Below are 20,484 nucleotides of genomic sequence, written 5' to 3' on the forward strand. Positions count from 1 at the left end.
TTAATAGTCATCTCAGACCATTAATTTAACTGCTTCTGGAAGTTAAATGCAGACTGTGTAAGAAAAACAGTAAAGCTCAACTGTTCCCCTTCCTACTGTGTGCATTCATCCAGCCTGGCTGAAATTATAACCCCTACTTCATTTGCAGTGTGTTATTCAAACTCCTGTTTTTGACTATTAATTCCTGAATTCTCACAGGCCACAAATAAGAAAATGAATAATCTTAAAACTACCTAAATGTACATGCCTAGTTTACACACAACCCAGACTTATGTCACAGTTATGAGGTGAATCCATCATTGCCTTGGCATCTGCTTTCTGGCATATTGAACCTTGCAATATATAAAATGCTGATGTATTTCTTCCTTTAACAATAGCACATTTTACTCTTCTTAACTATTCACTGCAATACAGAAGTAGGCACCATCACTTTGGCTCTACTTTTTCATTCCCTCACCTTAGCATTTCTAGAAGAGACCCTATCTATCAGTGCCCTATGAGGTAGTCATGTATAGGCTGGGTGTTTGAGACCAGAGATTGCTGCTGTCTACAGGCATGTTGGACCATGCTACATGATTACTGTACATTCTGTAGGCAGGGAATTCCTGCTGTTAAACTGTATTATGATCATATCTTGTATGATGACATGATTTCAGGAAATGCTGCAGCTTGTGTGCAGCAAGTATGTGACAAAGGTGTGACATTTTTAAAATTCTTTTCACTAAAATGGCTAAAGTATTTCTTATTAATTTCAGTACATTTTTTGACTGTCCATTGTCTGGCAGTTTTGCCAGCATTATTAATCATTAAATGTGAATTTTATGGAGGAGGTATGTTTAGCTACCACTTCTTTACTGACAACTGACCTAGCTTAAGAACCCAGGTGGTATCTTGTTGGTAATCAAATACAGAGGAGATGCTCATGATGTTCTCATATAGCAATAACCCACGCCTGGGTGTGGGTAATGCTGGATTTACCCACTGTTGGCGTGATTTGGTCCCGAGGGCGAAGCCCGAGGACCAAACAAAGCCAACTGTGGGTAAATCCAGCATTACCCACACCCAGAAGTGGGTTATTGCTATTATACAATGACTTTATTTAAAAAAATAAATAATTACTTTTCTTAAATAATGGCATTGTATAATGCCTCTTTACTGCCCTTCCGCAGCTGTCTGGTATTCTGCGGCAGTTCTGATGTACTGCACATGCCTACGCAGTACATCAGAGCTGTGGGCAAAAGCACTGTTTCGCTATGTTAAATGGGTTTAACATAGCGAGACAGCTTTAAAATAAGCAACGGAGATCTCTGTTGCTTATTGTAAAGCTGTCTCGCTATGTTAAACCCATTTAACATAGTGAACAAAGCAACGGAGATCTTGCGATCTCCGTTGCTTTTTTTTTTTTTAAAACTGTCTCGCTATGTTAAATGGGTTTAACATAGCGAGACAGCTTTAAAAAAAGCAACGGAGATCTCCGTTGCTTTTTTTAAACCTGTGTCGCTATGTTAAACTCTTTTAACATAGCGAGACAGTGTTTTATACTAACGGAAAAAGTCCGGGCGACCGGACCTTTTTCCATTAGTATATTGAGGGATTTACAATGGGCACGCTGGTTGGGCTGGCCAATCAGCGTGCACATTTTAGGGGAGGAATTGTATAATAGCAAATAACTCCTGCTCATGTGAGGAAGCACCTACTTAGTAGTTCTGCTTACAACTGGAAACTACATTATTTTTTTTTATTGGAATAATACATATACCAAAAATCTTTGCAATAAAACTTTTTGAGGTAATAGCACAACTCATTTACAAAGACTGTGCACAAAATAATATGTTTTTTGAGCATGTAATTTAAACTGGCGAGGATCGAAGGAGAACAAATGGTTAGGTTTTCAGCTTACAACTTGCTTCATATTCCCTGGGATCAAGCTAGGCCTAAGCCTATATCCAGTACATGAACATTAACAGCTATAGTAAATATTAAAGTTATAACCACCCAGCTAAGTATCATTATTGTCATCAGCTACTTTTTTTCATTTTCACATGGGATCAGGGTGCCACAACAAATGTTGTCACCTCTCTTGGTTGTGATCCTCTTTCCAGTCTTCTTCAACAGTCGCACCTGACTGTCATGGGTCTTGTCTGTTGCAGTCAGTCCACATCTTGGCTAGGCATCATCATCACCTCTTGTCTTCTTCCTAACACTTCCAAATCTGGTTTATCAAATCATCTTCTCCTTTTCTGCACATAACCAAACTACTGTAGTCTGTTCTCTTTGACCTTCTCAGTACTTACTGCGACTTTAGCTCTTGCTTTGATGCCCTTATTTTTTTACTTTCTGACAGTATTTATCCTACTACCCATCTCAAGTAGTTCATCTCCATCACTGTAAGCTTCCTCAGCTGCTGTTTGGCTTCACTGCTTAGGTTTCTGTAACATTCAAAGCCGTGGTCACACCCTTTTTTGTGCACCTTACTTGTTAGCTTTTTTTAACATTCTTTTGTTGCACTCTACCCCTGACACTTTATTCCAGTTGGCTGTGACCTCCTCTTTCAGACTTCTCTTATTCTGAAACACTCCTCCCAGATATTTGAATCTATCACCCTGTTACATTATTTTTCTTTCTATCTCAATAGCTAGCTTCTTCTGATTCCTCCATTTGCTGCCATGACTATAGTCTTGCCTATACTCAAGTTAATTTCATGTACTTTCACTTTTTGCATTCCAGTCCCCTACCATTTGTTGCCATTCTTGTTTCAAATCTGTTTGCCTGCATACAGCAGATTTCTCGATCTACTCCCTCTGATCTGTTTGCCAATGTACTCCATTAGCAGTGTGAACAGGAATATGCTCAGGACTGATGGACCCCCAGACCCAATGGGAATCCCTGTGTGAGTTCAAATACTATGCTTAATCGTGTCACTTGGTCCTTGTACATAGGCTGCACTATTTTTTATCAATGTTTCCATATCACCAAATGAGACAGTTATTTGGTAGTATTCTATTGGACTTTAATGAAGCTTAAAGCCAAACCTGGACATGTAATTTCATAGATCATTTCCTGAAAACAGGGAAGCTGCTCTGCTTTTAGATCCTGTCAAAATAGACTGAGGATACTTTATAGTGAAATTAATCCATCCTCAGTAATTGGGTTGTTTCTGTCAATGCCCTTAACTGTAGAGGACAAAGTTTTCCCTAATAAATTAAGAAAGTTGGGAAGTAATGTGTCTGTAGCTGACCACTTCCGTCGTCACAATTTAAAAAGAGGGGCCATACTAGCACAGTTGAAAGAGAATGTCCCAATTAGGAAAGCTATCAAAGTCACCTTGTCCTGGAAAAAAAATTATGTAGTATTCCCACGGATGCTGCCAAAATGGTATAGCAGGAACAAGGTAAGGGTGTGAAGAACTAACTTAAGTTTCTTCTGTAAAACATTTAAAGAACTGTTTGGAAATGGCATTGATGCTAGTAATATGTAATATCTAGAGCAGACTTTTGTTTGTGAGCTCAAAGATCACCTAATTTTTTAAGAAACTATTAGAGATGTTCAGGTGGCTAAACATTGGCCATATTCTTGTTTCTGATTCAGGGAGTTATCTAAATTACCAAATAAACAGGAGAATCCCCTGGAAATAAAATCCACTTCAGAACCACAATAAATCCAGTAAAGCGAAGCCCATCTCCAGAAAGGAACTGCACCAGTGCAATAGAAGCATAGTAAGTTTATTTCAAGCTGAATGCCACATGAAATTAACTTTTCATCATGGACAACAACTTCATCAGAAGAAACCTGACATACAGAAATGGTGCTTCTTTTATACCTAACCCTAAATTGCTAACAAATTAGAACGCTAGTAAGTTAATGACTTAGGTACTGCTTTTAAAGGCATATTCCAGTATACTCAAATATAAATCTTCCTGACTTAAATAATCACCATAAGTTATATAACTAAAGTTAAATAATTCAAACATACTTGTTTATAAACATTGAAACTACATAAAAAAAACTTATGAAACATGGAAAATATTTAAAATCATTTAAAAACTTTTGATTTTTAAAGAAATCCTTCCATATGTGACAAGTGGAAATTTAATAGCTGGTAAAGTGTTACAATTGTACTAAGATTTTAATATTTACATAAAAATGTAACCAATAGTCAAGACTGAAAGTTTGAATAAAAAGCTCAGACCATTTTTAAATAGTTACTATTCAATGTACTTGGAAACAATTATGGATAGCTCTTATTCTTTGCTATTAGTAAGGCTTAACATCTGTTTGCCTTTTGTTTTAGTACTGCTTGTAGAACAGAGTGTGTGTTGTAACTTTAAGAAGCATTTCAAAGTGAGGGCACATGCATATAAATAGAGAGCACATGCAGGCAGCAGTGCCATTTTGAGAGAACAGCCAGAGTGTTAATATGCATGAGTGCAGTAGTCAGTCTGTTTATAAGTTTATTTAAGTTTAAGTTACTAGGCCTCAGTCCTGATGTGTTTGTATATAATAAAGCTGCTTGAACTTGACCCAAGACTGTTCATCTGTTTTATCCTACTGGATGAGCGACATGGTGTCAGAACCAGAATAGAGAGTGCAACTTATTCAAGCCATGAGGTGCAGAGTTAACGATGAAGGTACATTGAGCATGTTGGGAGATACAGTGCTCAAAAGATTTAAAAAAGGCCAGAAATGCACTTCAGGTAACCAAAACTCGCATAAATGATTTATTTTGTAAAGAAAATTATATGAAGCATTTGCAAAGCACAAAACACATTATTAATCAAACATGTAGCATAAAACACATTACTAATCAAATGAAAGGCACAAAACACATTATTGATTAAAGAAAATATTCAAAACCATGGTATTTGATAGAATTATCAGAAATACTTATGTGTGTGTTCAGCGTTACTTCAGATTTGTATAACTTTTAGTTATGTACTCACCATAACTTCAGATGTTTGGGATCCATCTCGCCTACATTCTGACTGATGGGGTCCGGAGCCGATCCCTCGGCTCCGACTCGGCACGCTTATGCTATAGAGCGAGGCCTCTTATTGGCTGAGCTATCTTTATCCCAGGATGCACCACTGCTAATCCCCCAGATCTTGTTTGTCCGCATTCATGCACACATGCATAACCTGATTATATAACATTGTTAGATGTTTCAAGATGAAACAACAGGATTCGGACCTTCTGATATCCTCTGACCTCCAAGGAAGGGGGAAGGAGGGTGGGTTATTAGGAATGTAGGCGAGATGGATCCCAAACATCTGAAGTTATGGTGAGTACATAACTAAAAGATGTTATGTGATCCTATCTCGCCTACATTCTGACTGATGGGACAGCGTCCCTAGCACCTAAATCCCGGGTGGCTCATTGGAAAACACTCCTGAGCACTGTGGAACCAAATGAAGCTCGTCCTCTAGATGCCACATCTAATTTGTAGTGAGAAATGAAAGTATGCGGGGAAGACCATGTAGCCGCAGCACAAATGTCACTAATAGCAAGCTTAGAATGAAATGCTACCGAAGTAGCCATAGCCCTTGTAGAATGAGCCTTGACAGCGGTGGAAAGCTCCTCGTTAGAAAAAATATAAGCTTGAGTAATACAGTCCCTGATCCATTTGGCAATAGTGACCTTTGTGACTGCGTTGCCCAATTTGTTTTCTGCAAAGGACACAAACAACTGATCTGTATTCCTTGATTGTTTGGTCCTATCCAAATAAAAACGTAACTGCCTATGGACATCTAGTGTGTGGAAAATAAATTCCGCTTCATTGGAGTATTTTGGGAAAAACACTGGGAGCTCTAATGACTGTTGTAAGCATAAAGTAGAGCAGACTTTAGGAACAAAAGAAGGATTCGGTCTGAGGGAAACTCTGTCTGGATGAAAAACCAAGTATGGAGGTTTTACTGACAAAGCTTGAAGTTCTGAAACCCTTCTGGCTGAAATAATTGCCACTAGGAAAGCTGTCTTCCATGATAGAAACTTTAAATCACAGGTAGCTGCCGGTTCAAAGGGGGAAGAAGTCAAGGCACGTAATACTATATCGAGATCCCATGGAGGTGCAGGATGAGAAACTGGAGGTCTTAATAGAGCAGCACCTTTCAAGAAGGTCTTACACAACCTGTTGCTCATTAAAAGTGGGTCTATGGATTCATGAAAGTTAGAAATTGCTGCTAATTGTACTTTGATGGTAGAAACAGAAGAGCCTTGGTTGAAAAGAGAGGTTAGGAACTTGAGTACTTCTGCTACGGGAGTTGAAATGGGGTCCAGGCCCTGGAGTTGAGCCCATATAGCAAATCTTTTCCATTTGCTAGAATAAAGTTTCTTCGTAGTCGACTTGTGGGCTGAAGACAATATGCGCACTACCTCTGGGTCTAGTGCATGTCTCCTGACTGTGGTTGGAAGAGGAGGAGCCAGGCCGTCAATCTTAATGTGTGTAGGGACTGGTGTAGTAGTCCCGACTGATGAGTCAGTAGGTCTGGGATCTGGTCCAGGAACCATGGACCTTCCAGAGCATGTTTCCGAAGATAGGGAAACCAGACTTGACGAGGCCAGTAAGGAGCAATTAAGATCATCTTGCTCCCTAAGAGAGAAGCCTTCTGAATTACCTTGGGTAGGAGAGGAACTGGAGGGAAGGCATAAAGCAGGCCGGTGGGCCAAGGATGGACTAACGCGTCCATAGGGCTCTTCCCCGGAGCCGGGGATAGGGAGAAAAAATTCTTGCACTTCGCATTCAGAGGAGTCGTGAAGAGGTCGCAACAAGGAACTCCCCATTCGCTGAAAATCTGTCTTGTAATAGTTATGTTCAGAGACCACTCGTGAGGAGAGAGAATGGTCCTGCTCAACCTGTCAGCTACGACATTGGATTTGCCCGGTATGTGAGTAGCCACTAGGAAGCGATTGGTTGAGATTGCCCATTCCCAGACCCTCATCGCTTCTCTGCAAAGAGGATAGGATCTGGTCCCTCCCTGCTTGTTCAGGTACCAGACAACTGACATGTTGTCCGTGTGAACAGCAATTACGCCCTGAGGGAGGTAACAGTGAAGGGCTTGAAGGGACAGGAGTACTGCTCTCATCTCTAGGATGTTGATGTGGAGAGAGGTCTCTTCCGGATGCCATTTGCCCTGGACTGACCTGCCCAGGGAATGCCCCCCCGTCTGGGAGGCGTCCGTGGTCAACGTGGCTGCCGGAGGAGGAAGAACAAAGGGTCGTCCCTGATCCAAATTGGAAGACACTAGCCACCAGCGAAGGTCTCGTCTGCAAGATTCTGTGATCCATATTAGATGATTGAGAGGGAGTTCCTGAAAGGACCATTGAGTTGAGAGAAGCCACTGGAGGATTCTCATGTGTAACCTTGCCAAGGGAACTAGCAGAACTGTGGCAGACATCGATCCCAATAGTTGCAAGACCATTCTGGCTGGAGCTTTGGACTTGGGGAGTAGGGCTCGAACCTGATTTTGTATGATCTGAATTCTGTCTGCAGGTAGATAGACCAGCATCTGGTTTGAATCTATCTCTGCCCCTATGAATTTTATTCTTTGAGATGGCCGTAACACAGACTTTGGCCAATTGAAGGTGATTCCTAGGGAATTGCCCAGTGATGTTGTGGCTTGCAGGCTCTGTAGAAGTAGATGCTTGGAGGTGGCAGTTAGAAGCCAGTCGTCTAGGTACGGAAACACCTGGAATCCTAGACTCCTCAAGTGAGCAGTTACCACTGCCAAGCATTTGGTGAACACCCTGGGGGCTGTGGTGAGACCAAAGGGCAGCACACGAAACTGAAAATGACTGGTTCCTAGGCTGAAGCGCAAGTGTCTCCTGGATGTTTGATGTATTTTGATATGGTAATACGCGTCCTTGAGGTCTATGGAGCACATCCAAACACCTTTCTCCAACAACGGGAGAATGGTTTGTAAAGTGACCATTCGGAACTTGGACTTCTTGACTGAACGGTTTAGGTTGCTTAGGTCCAAAATGGGCCTCAAGTCCCCGGTCTTTTTTGGCACTAAAAAGAATCTTGAGTAAGTCCCTAATCCGATCTGGTCTGCGGGGACCGGTTGGATGGCTCCTTTTTGCAGCAGTTTTGAAATTTCTATGGCTGCGGTATCCCGTTGACTGGGTGGCGGGTCTGGGATTCTTTTGGACTGAGGGGGGGGGACAGCAGAATGGGATGGAGTAACCTCCGGCGATAATTCGAAGCACCCATTGGTCCTGAGTGATCCTTTCCCAGGCCTTTAGGTGCTTCGAAAAATGACCCCCGACTGGCTCCTGAGCAGCACAGCCGGGCAATCCCTCAGGGACTATGAAAGGTTGAGGAGCCACGAAAGGACTCGCGGTCTCCAGTGTTGCGGGGGCCTCTGCCGCCTCTGGGACAGCGTCTTCCTGATGAATTTCCCCCTCCTCTGCCTCTGGAGGGGGAACCTTCCTGCTGAGAGGGGTAAGACTTCTGCGATCTCCGGAACCACATCTTCCCTCCTCTTTTAGCCTTGGGATAAGGCCGAAAGGGAGTGGAAAATCGTGCCCCTATGGCAGTCAGAGTCTTACCCTCCTGTTCACAGCGGGTAAGTGTGTCTTTCACCTTGGGCCCAAACAGGGAGGACCCATCAAAGGGGGCGTCGGCGAATGAAGACTTGAAGGCCTCCGCAAAATGACACAGGCGAAGCCAGGCTTGTCTCCATAGAGCAATGCCTGTACCCGCCGCTCTACTCACCCCCTCGGCCGCATACGAGATGAGCCTCATGGACGAGTTCGAGATGGATGACATCGTAGCCAGCTGAGATCCAACCGTCTGGGCCAGCTCTTCAGGCAGGTTACCTAAGAGGGTATCGGACAGCTCCTTAATCAGATCCCTCTGGAATCTCGTAAAGTGCGTTAGGTAGTTCAGAGACCTTAAAGTAAAGGCCGCTGAACTAAGGGTGCGCTTGCCGTACCGATCCATGCTCCTAGACTCCTTATTAGGAGGATGGATGGACGTAGAAGCCTCTGCTACATCCTGCTGTGTAGCAGATGCCACCACCATAGCATCCACAGCCACACCTTTCGTGAGGAACTCTCTATCTGGGGGTGCTGAAAGAAATTTGTTTGGACGAGCGGGCACCGGTTCCACAGAGTCCGGGTGTTCCCACGCCCTTCAACAGATCAAATCCAAGAGCTCGTCGAAGGGCGGAGACACCCAGGAGGCGGAGGGCTGAGCCCCGAAGGCCTTCAGGAACACCGACTCATCAGCAGAGGCAGGTTTGGACTGCCAGCCGCCTCGTTGTTTTAGGGCTTCAAGGATGTCTGCAAAGGAGACATCATCCGAGGACGACTTGGGGGACCCCTCTGCATCATCGAGATCGGTGTCAGATGTCAAAGACTCATCAGGGGAGTCAACGTGCTTCCTCTTGCACGTTTTCTTCCTGGGAGGTTCATCCGAAGAGGCTTCAGAAGGACCTCCAGGAGGGAGAGAAACCCCAGCGGGGGTAACCTGAGGCCCAGGGGCTCCGCTGTCTGCTGACAGGGGAACTGCCAATGACCCAGTCTCCAAGTGTAGGGAAGGAGCTGGGGAAACTGTGGAGGTAGCCAAAGAAGATTTGGCTAGAGCACTCCTCATAGCCCTGAAGGCGGGACCACCAGAATCCTGGGAAGGTCCCCCCTCCGTGGCCACGACAGTGGACGGTACTCCCGCCGCCGATGCACCAAGAGGGAGACTTGGGACCGAAGGTATCAATCCCGAAGCCTCCCCCCCCAGGGCCGAAGGAAGAAGTCCGTGCACTGAACTCCGACCCAGGAGCCGGAGTCGGAGCAAGGGTCGGGCCTGACCCTAACACCTCCACTGGTTCCACCAACACCTGCTCCAACGGTGCCGAAGCTGTTGGAGGAGGAAGAACTGTAAGGGAGTGGACCATCGGCTCCGAAGCCAAATGGGCTGGAGCCAAAACCATCTTTTGGAACACCGGAGACTGGAAGAGTCGAAGGAGTACCCTGTCGATGTCCGAATCAGACATCCTGGAAGATCTCGAGGATACCGATCGGGCCCGAACCGATTTCTCCATCGGCTCCGAAGGGCTTGGGGACCGGCTCCGAAAGGACTCCACAATTATCGGCTCCGAGGGGGAAGTGTCTGAGCCGATGACCCTTATCGGCTCCAATATCAGTGGAGCCGATGAGGGTGGCCCGCCTCTCGATGCTCCAGACCTCGGCTCCGAAACCCGAGGGGTCGAGGTAGGAGGCATCGAGGCAGACCGTTCCGACCTCGGCTCCGAAGTCCGTGGAGCCGATGGAGAAGTCTGCTTACCTTTTTTAGCCGTCGGTTCCGACTGACTGGTCGGAGCCGGCGCTTTCCTCTTCTTAGAAGGAGACGGAGAGGAAGATAACGCCTCCTCGAAAGAAGGCTTAATTAATCCTCTAAGGATTAATTTGTTTTTCCTCTCCTGGAGGACTCGAGAGGAAAACGCATGGCACACACTGCAGGATTCCTGGAGATGTTTGGCGCCAAGACAATAGACGCACGAGGAGTGGTCGTCCGTAATGGACATTTTAAACCCACACCTCGTGCACTTCTTAAAACCGGATGGTTTATGTTCCTTAGACATAGTTGTAAAAACAGAAACAACAGTAAACTTTAAACAGCTTTAGGACACAGGTACAATAAGTATGTCCGCACTCAAAAAATATATATACTGAAACAAGAAACTTTTCTTTTCTTTTTTTTTTTTTTTTACACAGTAAAGAAAGGGGAAGAAAGCAAGGAGGGTCAAGACCCTCTAACTCAAACGGGTACTTGACCCACACACAACCACTAAAGTAGTTAGAACAGGGGAAGGCCCCTCTAACTGAAAAGGAACCTTCTCTGACAGGAAAATTAAAGCAAAAATCAATAAAACACCAAGAGACACACTCGTACACAAAAAATAGCCGTTAAAACAGCTTTTGGGTTGAAAAAGAGAAAATTTCTGACAGGAAAATATACTATTAATATAGTACTTAGCCCAGCCAATGTTGAGACCACGTCCAAGCTCTGTAAGCGGCAAACGAGATCTGGGGGATTAGCGGTGGTGCATCCTGGGATAAAGATAGCTCAGCCAATAAGAGGCCTCGCTCTATAGCATAAGCGTGCCGAGTCGGAGCCGAGGGATCGGCTCCGGACCCCATCAGTCAGAATGTAGGCGAGATAGGATCACATAACATCAAGCATGTTAAAAGTAAAATGAGAACAAGAAAAGTATAACGAGCATGATGAGGGGTCAAACGGGCATACTGAGTACACTAAAAGGGCAAAATAAGCATGAAAAAGCAAGGCAATTGCATTTTTCTAGTAAATGACCATGTTTTGACATGAGCTACTATTTCGCATTGCCCAAAGCTATTCAAAGTATAAAAAGTCTATGAACACAGTCCCAAAGGTGAAGTGCCTTGGTAGTAAAAAGTCTGTCAATAAAAGTATAAATAACTCCAAGGCTCACCACTGGCTGAACAAACAGAACAGCACACTGTAATATATAACATGAAAAACAGTAAGCGCCTTTCACGTTGCTCAGAATGCTTCTTCAGATTGTACAAAGTTCAAAAAGACAGTTCAAATAAATAGAAATATAAAATAATATAGCAATAATCCACGCCTGGGTGTGGGTAATGCTGGATTTACCCACGGTTGGCTTGGTTTGGTCCCGGTGAAGCCCAGGGACCAAACAAAGCCAACCGTGGGTAAATACAGCATTACCCACACCCAGAAGTGGGTTATTGCTATTATACCATGACATTATTTAAGAAAAGAAACGATTACTTTTCTTAAATAATGGCATAGTATAATGCCTGTTTACTGCCCTTCCGCAGATGTCTGGCATCGCGGCAGTTCTGATGTACTGAGCCTGCGCAGTACATCAGAGCTGTGAGCAAAAGCGGAGAAAGCAAGATCTCCGTTGCTTTTTATTTTAAGCTATGTTAAATGGGTTTAACATGGCGAGACAGTTAAAATAAGCAACGGAGATGTCCGTTGCTTATTTTAAAACTGTCTCGCTATGTTAAACCCATTTAACATAGCGAACAGTAAAAAGCAATGGAGATCTTGCTTTCTCCGTTGCTTTTTTTTAAAACCTGTCTCGCTATGTTAAATGGGTTTAGCATAGCGAGACAGCTTTAAAATAAGCAACGGAGATCTCCGTTGCTTATTTTAAAGCTGTCTCACTATGTTAAACCCATTTAACATAGCGAGACAGTGTTTTAAAAGTAGAGTTATACTAATGGAAAAAAGTCTGGGCGACCGGACCTTTTTCCATTAGTATAACTCGATTTACAATGTGCACGCTGGCCAATCATCATGCATGTTTTGGGGGGGTCATGGTATAATATTATATAACATATGAACCATATATAAATGGGATAATTATCAAGTTATCTGGTTCTGATGAAGACTGTGCTTTAGGCAGTTGAAAGCGCTTAACCTGTGGATGTGGATGCAACTTGTGGAAGATTTTATCCTAATAAAACCTGTGGATTTACCTGTGTGAGGTTTTTTTCGCAATTCAAGTATTATTGTTCGAGCTGTGTTGGGAGTCGTCCGTGTCTGTTCTCCTGATCTCATTTATTTATTAAGAAAGGTCACTCAAAAAAGCAAGTCGATCATATAGAAAGCTGAAACTCTACTTTCTATGTAAATGGTGTATCAGTGGTTGGTGAAAAGGTTAATACAGTAGATTTGTTGGCAAAGAGCAAAGTGTTTTGTACTGTCCTGATCAGTGTTAAAACCACAGAGCTCAAAGTAGACACTGGTTCAATGTGCAATGTTATGTCAGCAGAAACATTTGCTAGAGTAAGAGCTGGTGAACAACATAATTTGGCCAATTATGTGAAGCTTGTTGCTTATGGAGGTGAAGAGATTCATACCAAAGGCTCATTAGTGCTTTCATGCTATTCAGCTTGGAACAGTTACAGCTTGCAATTTTATGTAGTCAGAAGACCTGTGCAGTCATTATTAGGTCTCAGAGACAATTTAAGAATGAAACTCCTTTATTTTACCAAAGAAGTCCATCATGTAAGCTCATGTCCTAGTTCCAGTTTCACCGATGCTATTTTCTCAGATTATGCTGATGTCTTCAAAGACAAGCTAGGTAAACTTCCAGTTGTGTGCTCCATGAAATTAGACCCAGAGGTCAGTCCAGTGGTCAGACCAGCGAGAAAAGTTCAGACAGCTATGCAGGACAAAGTCAAGGCCCAGTTAGATAAAATAGTGCAACAAGATATGATTTGTCCAGTCACAGAACCAACTGAATGTGTGTCTTCCATGTTAGTTGATCATAAGAAAAGCTCAGATGAAATCATAATATATATTGACCCAAGAAACATAAACAAAGCATTAAAAAGGCTCCATCATCCATTGCGTACAGTTGAGTAAGTTGCTACCCTAATGCCAAATGCCACTGTTTTTTCTGTCTTGGATGCAAAGAGTTCATTTTGGCAAGTAATGATTGATTGCAAATCTTCACTACTGACTATATTCAGTACTACATTTGGTAAATACAGATTTCTCATAATGCCTTTTGTTATAAATTCTGCCAGTGAAGTCTTTCAGCGTGCAATGGAGCAAATGTTTTCAGGTTATCCGTGTGCTATAATAGTAGATGATTTACTAGCTGGAGATAATGATGAAGCAGAGCATGGCAGAAACCTCAGGAAATATTTGGACAGAGCACGTGAAGTGAATTTAAAGCTCAATCCTCTAAAATTTAAATTCAGGCTACCAGACGTTACTTATGTAGGTGATTTATTTACCAGGCTTATGACCAGACTCTTCCAAACAAATAGCCATTCTTGAGATGCCAGCTCCAGAAAATGTCCAAGCCTTACAGTGTTTCCTTGGTATGGTTAACTATTTGGGCAAGTTTATACCAGACTTCAGTGAATTACCAGCACCTTTAAGAGACATGACATGCAAAAATGTAATCCTTTTCTGTGATGCTTTAAAGTTCGGTTATGGTGCAGTTATTTTTCAAGAGGGCAGACCAGTAGCCTATGCAACTAGAACTGTTACCCAAACTGAGATGCAGTATGCACAAATTGAGAAGGAACTTTTGGCAATTGCGTTCACATGTTCAAAGTTCCATGATTATATTTATGGCCGAGCTATCGAGATCGTGACTAATCATCAACATCTAGTCACTATTTTAAGGAAGCCTATGCATTCAACTCCAGCAAGACTACAACGAATGATGTGCAGATTACAAAAGTATGACTTCAAAATGGTCTATACAAAATGCAAACTTCTTTATCTGGCTGATACCTTATCCAGATCACCAAGAAATACTACAGAAAAGCTTGATGCAGAGAATTTTGACTTTGATGTCATGGAGGTGTATAATTTTTCTATCACAAGACTTGATGAGCTAAGAGATCATGCAAAGACTGATCCAATTTTGCAAAAGCTCAATCACTTCATTAATGCTGGATGACCATCAAAGCAATCTTGTGTACCAACAGAAGTGCAACCATAGTTTCCTTACAGAGATGAGATGTTGATGGAAGATGGTATCATTTTCAAAGGTCCTAAAGTTATTTTTTTTCTTCTTTACAACATGAGTGCATTCAGATTTTGCATCATGGCCACCCAGGTTCCAAAGCTACCAAAAGAAGGGTGAGATGACTAGTATTTTGGCCTTCTCTGTCGAAAGACATCTGGTTCAGTGTGCAATAGTATTAAACCGCATTTGGAAAAAGAGCCACATCAGCTAAGCCAGATTCCTGAATTACCTTGGTCAACAGTAGCCACTGACATATTTGAGTGGAATAATCACAATTGCTTAGTGTTGGTAGACTCTTAATCAAACAGTTTTGAAATCGATCTGTTACCTAACCTAACGTCCAGTACTGTTATTACTAAGTTGAAAAGTCACTTCACAGTCCATGGTAGTCCACACAAAGTTATTTCTGACAACTGTGCCCAGTTTACTAGTCAGTTATTTCAGAAATTTGCAAAAGAGTGGAATTTTATTCATATTACTAGCAGTCTGGAATACCCACAGTCAAACGGCCTGGCTGAGCATGTAGTACAAAGTGCAAAGAAATTACTAGGAAGGCCAAAAAGTGACAATACCGATATCTTCTTGAATTTGCTTAATCTCAGAAATACACCTCGTGACAATTTACTTGGCTCACCTGCTCAGAGACTTCTATCTAGGCAAACCAGAACAACCTTGCCTATCAGTTCCAGTTTGTTGGTGCTGAATGCTAAAAAAAACCAGAGCAATCAAAGACAAGCTATTTAAAAAGTGTTCCTTTTAGAAGTCTAGTTATGATAAAATGAGCAGATTTCTTCATCCATTGAAAGAAGGAGAGATAGTGAGGATGCAAATGGTGAAAGGTTTTGCTTGAACTGGTCAGGTGAGAGGTGTATGTGCCAAGCCAAGATCTTACTTAATGGAATCTGAGGGTATAGAATACAGAAGAAATTGCAGGCATCTTCTTCTGGTGTCGGAATTGGTATCACAGCATAATACCTATGATACAGACTCTAGATCTCAAAGCAACCTAGATGATGTTCCTGTTGAAGGACATGTCTCAGTACCTATTCCCATTCCTAATGATGTCCCAGATGTCCCTGAAGTTGGACAGTCACTAAAGACAGTCCCTGTTGCTAGACCCAGATCTAATTTTTATGTCACATGATTAGGTCATATTTCCAGACCTAGTATAAAATACACAGCTACCTGGACATGATTATTTTATTTGTATTTAGTTCTGTATCATTGCATGTCAAAGAATTTCTATGTAATTGCATGTCAAAGGATCATTTCTGTACAATTGCATGAAAGTAAATGTCATTTTCAGTGTATGACTTATTTCTCAGAGGGAGGATGTAGAATAGAGCATGTGTTGTAACTTTAAGAAGCATTTCAAAGTGAGGTCATGTACATATAAACAGAGAGCACGTACAGACAGCAGTGCCATTTTGAGAGAACAGCCAAATAGCGAGTACAAAACAAAGTTTATTTAAGTTTAAGGTACTAAGCCTCAATCCTGATGTGTTTGTATATAATAAAGCTGCTTGAAACAAACCCGCAACTGTTCATCTGTTTTATCATGACGGGATGAGCAACACTGGTATCAGGGATATATTGTCATTGATGCCTGTAGGGTGGCTGGCATTTAATTTAATTTGCCAATATAAATCCCCACCCTCCAGGTATTCCTGGCAGGCACCCCCCTCTCGGATCTGGGGTAACCACTTCCACTATAGTAAATAAAAATTTTTTAAAGCCACAGCATGATGTGGAATGCTTATACAGAGCATTGTTGCCATTACGTGTGGAAATCTCATAACTGTGCTCATAAATTCTTTTTTTAAATTGCCTTTTAGTGATTATTTAAGTCAGGAAGGTTTACATTTGAGTATACTGGAATACACCTTTAAGAGCAGTATCCATGTGATTAACTATTTGTTAGCAATTTAGGGATAGGTATAAAAGAAGCACCATTTCTGTATGTCAGTTTTTTTCTGATGAAATTTTTGTCCATGATGAAAAGCTAATTTTATGTGGTATTCAGGTTAAAATAAACTTATTTTGCTTTTATTGGACTGGTGCAGTTCCTTTCTGGACCTGAGCTTTGCTTTACTGGAGGGATCTAAATTACTCAGCAGTCATCTGTATAAGCTAGGGATCAGGGTGCCTTCTAAAGTATCTTCTCTCTATTCTACCTTTCTCAAGATCAGGGCTGCTATTAGTATTCTGGGGTTCTCAGCAAGTATTCATTTTCTGGTTCTTAGGACACTTCCAGTTTGAGTATCACCCTGTCACTGTAACCCCTACTAAGTGACCTTTTAGTTCATGTTCTAAAGTTTAGGGGTAGTGCACACAAACTGAACTATAGCTACAGTGCTCTAATATTATGACAGGCCTGTTTACCCCATCACAGTGACCCATCTCCCAGGGAGAAATTCACACTAAATGGCATTTAGCTGCAATGATGATACATTACAACAAAGGTATTATACAGGGCCAGCCTTAAGTGAAATAGTCAGCAGCGAAGACCTCTGTGGCACCCTCCACTGCTTACTGGTTCACCCCCATACACACATGTTCAGTGGTCCCACTTGTTTTCTCTCCCATCCTAGGCTCCCCATCCCATGCACATTACTTTTTTCTACTTCCTCATATTTTGCCTTACTCTTCAGCTTTTTCCAGAAGCCACGCCTTTCTAGATATTCTGAAGTGTATTTTATAGTTTTTTAAACAACCTTTCCATCCATTGATAGCGTAAACAAAAATTATGACTAAGAAAGAAATGAAATTAAAAAATTCAGTGTTACTGTTCAGCTTTACTTTTCCTTGTATGCTTTTAACACACCTTAACTGTCCAAGACAGCAGAGTAATAACTGTGTACGACATACGTGACTACAAACAAGGTGGCCCCCAGATGCCATGGAGTTATACATGCATTTTAGAACATTTGTCCAAGCTTTAATCCAGTGGTGGCCTGAGAAAAAAAAATCATGAGTAAGAAAATAAATTCAGCCTTATTTTTATTTTCAAAGACTTATATTCAAGACTTACTGTTCAAAGGTGCAAAATAACAGCTCATAATAAACTAACAACAGAAATGCTTGAGAAGATACATAAATCCTGTCTGGGAACACTGTCAGGCCTCCCTACACCCCTTGAAAAAGAAAGTCACTGTCTGTGCATCCATTTCATGTTAGAGCGGGATAAAAGCATTATAGTCATGTACTTCAAGTGACTATAATCATGCATACACATAGCATGGCTCCTCCCACTTACTCCCCAAACTGCAGTCACCTGTATGTGTGCCTGATGTGAGATTGTCTGGAAAGTGAAAAAATAATGTTCACAGTAATGTAGTCCAACGTGTTGCTCTGAGATAGTATACCTTCCCTACACAAGCTATAGTGGCCTTGTTTGCGCACGCACCTCTGAGGTCTGTAAGAGAAGTAAAAGACACAATGAGCAAGCTGTCACCCAACCCAACACAAGCTTTGATGACCTCCCGTGCACACTTCTGAAATCTGATTGAGAGAAAATTAAATAAATAATGACCACACCATCCTCAGCCCACATACAACCTACAGCAATCTTCCGCACACACTCATGAACAGGGCTTGCTTCAGAATGGGTGCCATTGAGGTCAGATGCCACCACTAAGTCCATGTCAAAATCCATTTATTCAGTCTGGGTTATGGAGGCTACCATACTCCTAGAAGTTCTAAGGGTCTGAATGTTCTGTGATGTATTTTATACCTTATTTTTGAAACATAATTCCTTGTTAACTGTATTTTTTACTGCTGTATAAAAGAATTATGTATTTGCCTGGCATTATTGAGTGTATTTTCACAGATAAATATCAGTGGTATTTTTACACACACACACACACACACACACACACACACACACACACACACACACACACACACACACACACACACACACACACCTACCCCCAAACACCCAATAACATTGTTCTTGCTAGGCCAGGTTTATCATACGATACACAAACGCACATGTACATGCTGCATGCTCTCCTTCAGAGAAGCTGTTGGAATCCCATTTCATGTACAGCATATCCTTGGGGTTCTGGAGGAAACTAGATTTCATAGGTAAAACCATATAGTGACCGGAGGGCATGCAGACTCCACATAGAAAAAACTAAAGCCAAGAAATCAAACAGAATAAAGCATTGCAAAATGGCAATGCTTTTGCACACATCCCGTTCCGGTCAAAGCACAAAAGACAAGCCACCTATCATGTCTAAAGTATACACTTGTGATTTAAGTGAAATAAATTGTCATCTTGTTACTCTTAAATCACTTCAACCCCCCCACCCACACACACACACACACATACACACATACAAGTTTTGGCAATGCCACTGATGTTTGTGATTGAAAGTAAAAGATATTTTGAACAGCTTTTTTACTCAGAGGATTACCTGCTTGGGACAAATACTGGGATTGTTTTGCCATTGTCATCCACTGGAGAGGACGGGAGAAACCTTTCAGGTGAGTGGATGAAATTCTCTCTCTTTCCCTTTTGCCTGTGTGTTCCTAAAGTAGTTAGATTCCAGTGTCAGACAGGAAGAGAGATAACAGCTCTACCCAGTGCAGGAAGGGTGAGAGAAAGACACACACAGAAGACAATGAAAAACTTTTTTCAAAGACTCAAGTCACTTTTATTCACCTCATTGAGGAATAATGCATACTTGTCACTGCATCTGATCTCACATAATACCTTTGGAGTTTGCCTCAGTTTTTTGCTCTGTCTCTTGTAAAGAATTAGATTTGCTGGTAAATCATCCAGGATTGCAATCGACCAGATGTTAGAGCTTCATACTTCTTATTGTTCAGAAAATGCATTTGATGAAAATATTTTATCATATTAACTTTTGAGTTGGAATAATATTTAAAAAAAGTGTTTCGGATTTTGAATCTGTATTCCACCATTAGTTTTGTTTTGTTCCCATAATTTTGTTTTTGTGCAGAAGTTAAGAAATATAGTATCTGGTGTCCTGTCAGTATTTACAAAACTTAGTGAAGGAAAAAAAAACTATTCCTATAGAAAATTCACCCCGGGAATCACTCCAGTGGCTCTACTCGACAGAGTCAGTGGGAACTAAGGTTGGCTGGCATGATGCCAGGATAATCCTATGGGCTAGGATTGTAAAGGCTCCAGGGACATTAGCCTAGTACACACCTATGAACCTATGAAGATCAGAAGTATCTCCTCTTCTTAAAATTTCAGGAAGTGCATACATTGATCTCTCTAGACTGCCAGATTACCAGTTTTATTCTAACAGGGTCATATAACAGCCCTATTTAAGATAAAATGTATAGTTGGAGAATAAATTATTTTTTTTTTCTTAATTTTCCCCAACCAATTGCAGCATTTGCAGAGCACCCACACAGCAAGGATGATAGGGTGCTTCATGTAGCTGTGAGTATCATGGATAACTAATGCCAGCTATGATGTTAGTTTATCGGAAAGAATGTCCACCAGCAGGATTTAACTATATATATATATATATATATATATATATATATATATATATATATATATATATATATATATATATGTGTGTGTGTGTGTGTGTGTGTGTGTGTGTGTGTGTGTGTGTGTGTCAGTTCTGGGGGTGGGAGTGCTGGGTTACTTGCCCCTTACAAAAATACTTTCCTCAGGATTTTCACCAAAGGCAGTTTCAGTGAACAGTTTTGATTTATTGATTTTATTTTACATTTGTTGACCGGGATAGTTTGACTGGATACTTGTCCATTTTTAGCGGTGGCCCAGGGAGAAAAGCTTCATACATACATACAGAAAAACTGTTACATTAAACAAGTTAAAGCACTGTCACAGATACAGTGCATAGGATACAAGTAATTCATTCTGTCATATATAAATCTGATTTGTTGTAGAGTAACAATTAGGAAGCAATGTAAGGGTGGCCAAAAGACCTCTTTAGCACATGTTTATAATGCCAAAGTTAGTCACGATTAGAGCAAG

Source organism: Protopterus annectens, chromosome 1.part0 (genome assembly GCF_019279795.1).
Source record: "Protopterus annectens isolate FY-2018-M chromosome 1.part0, PAN1.0, whole genome shotgun sequence".
In the NCBI taxonomy this organism is placed as follows: domain Eukaryota; kingdom Metazoa; phylum Chordata; order Ceratodontiformes; family Protopteridae; genus Protopterus; species Protopterus annectens.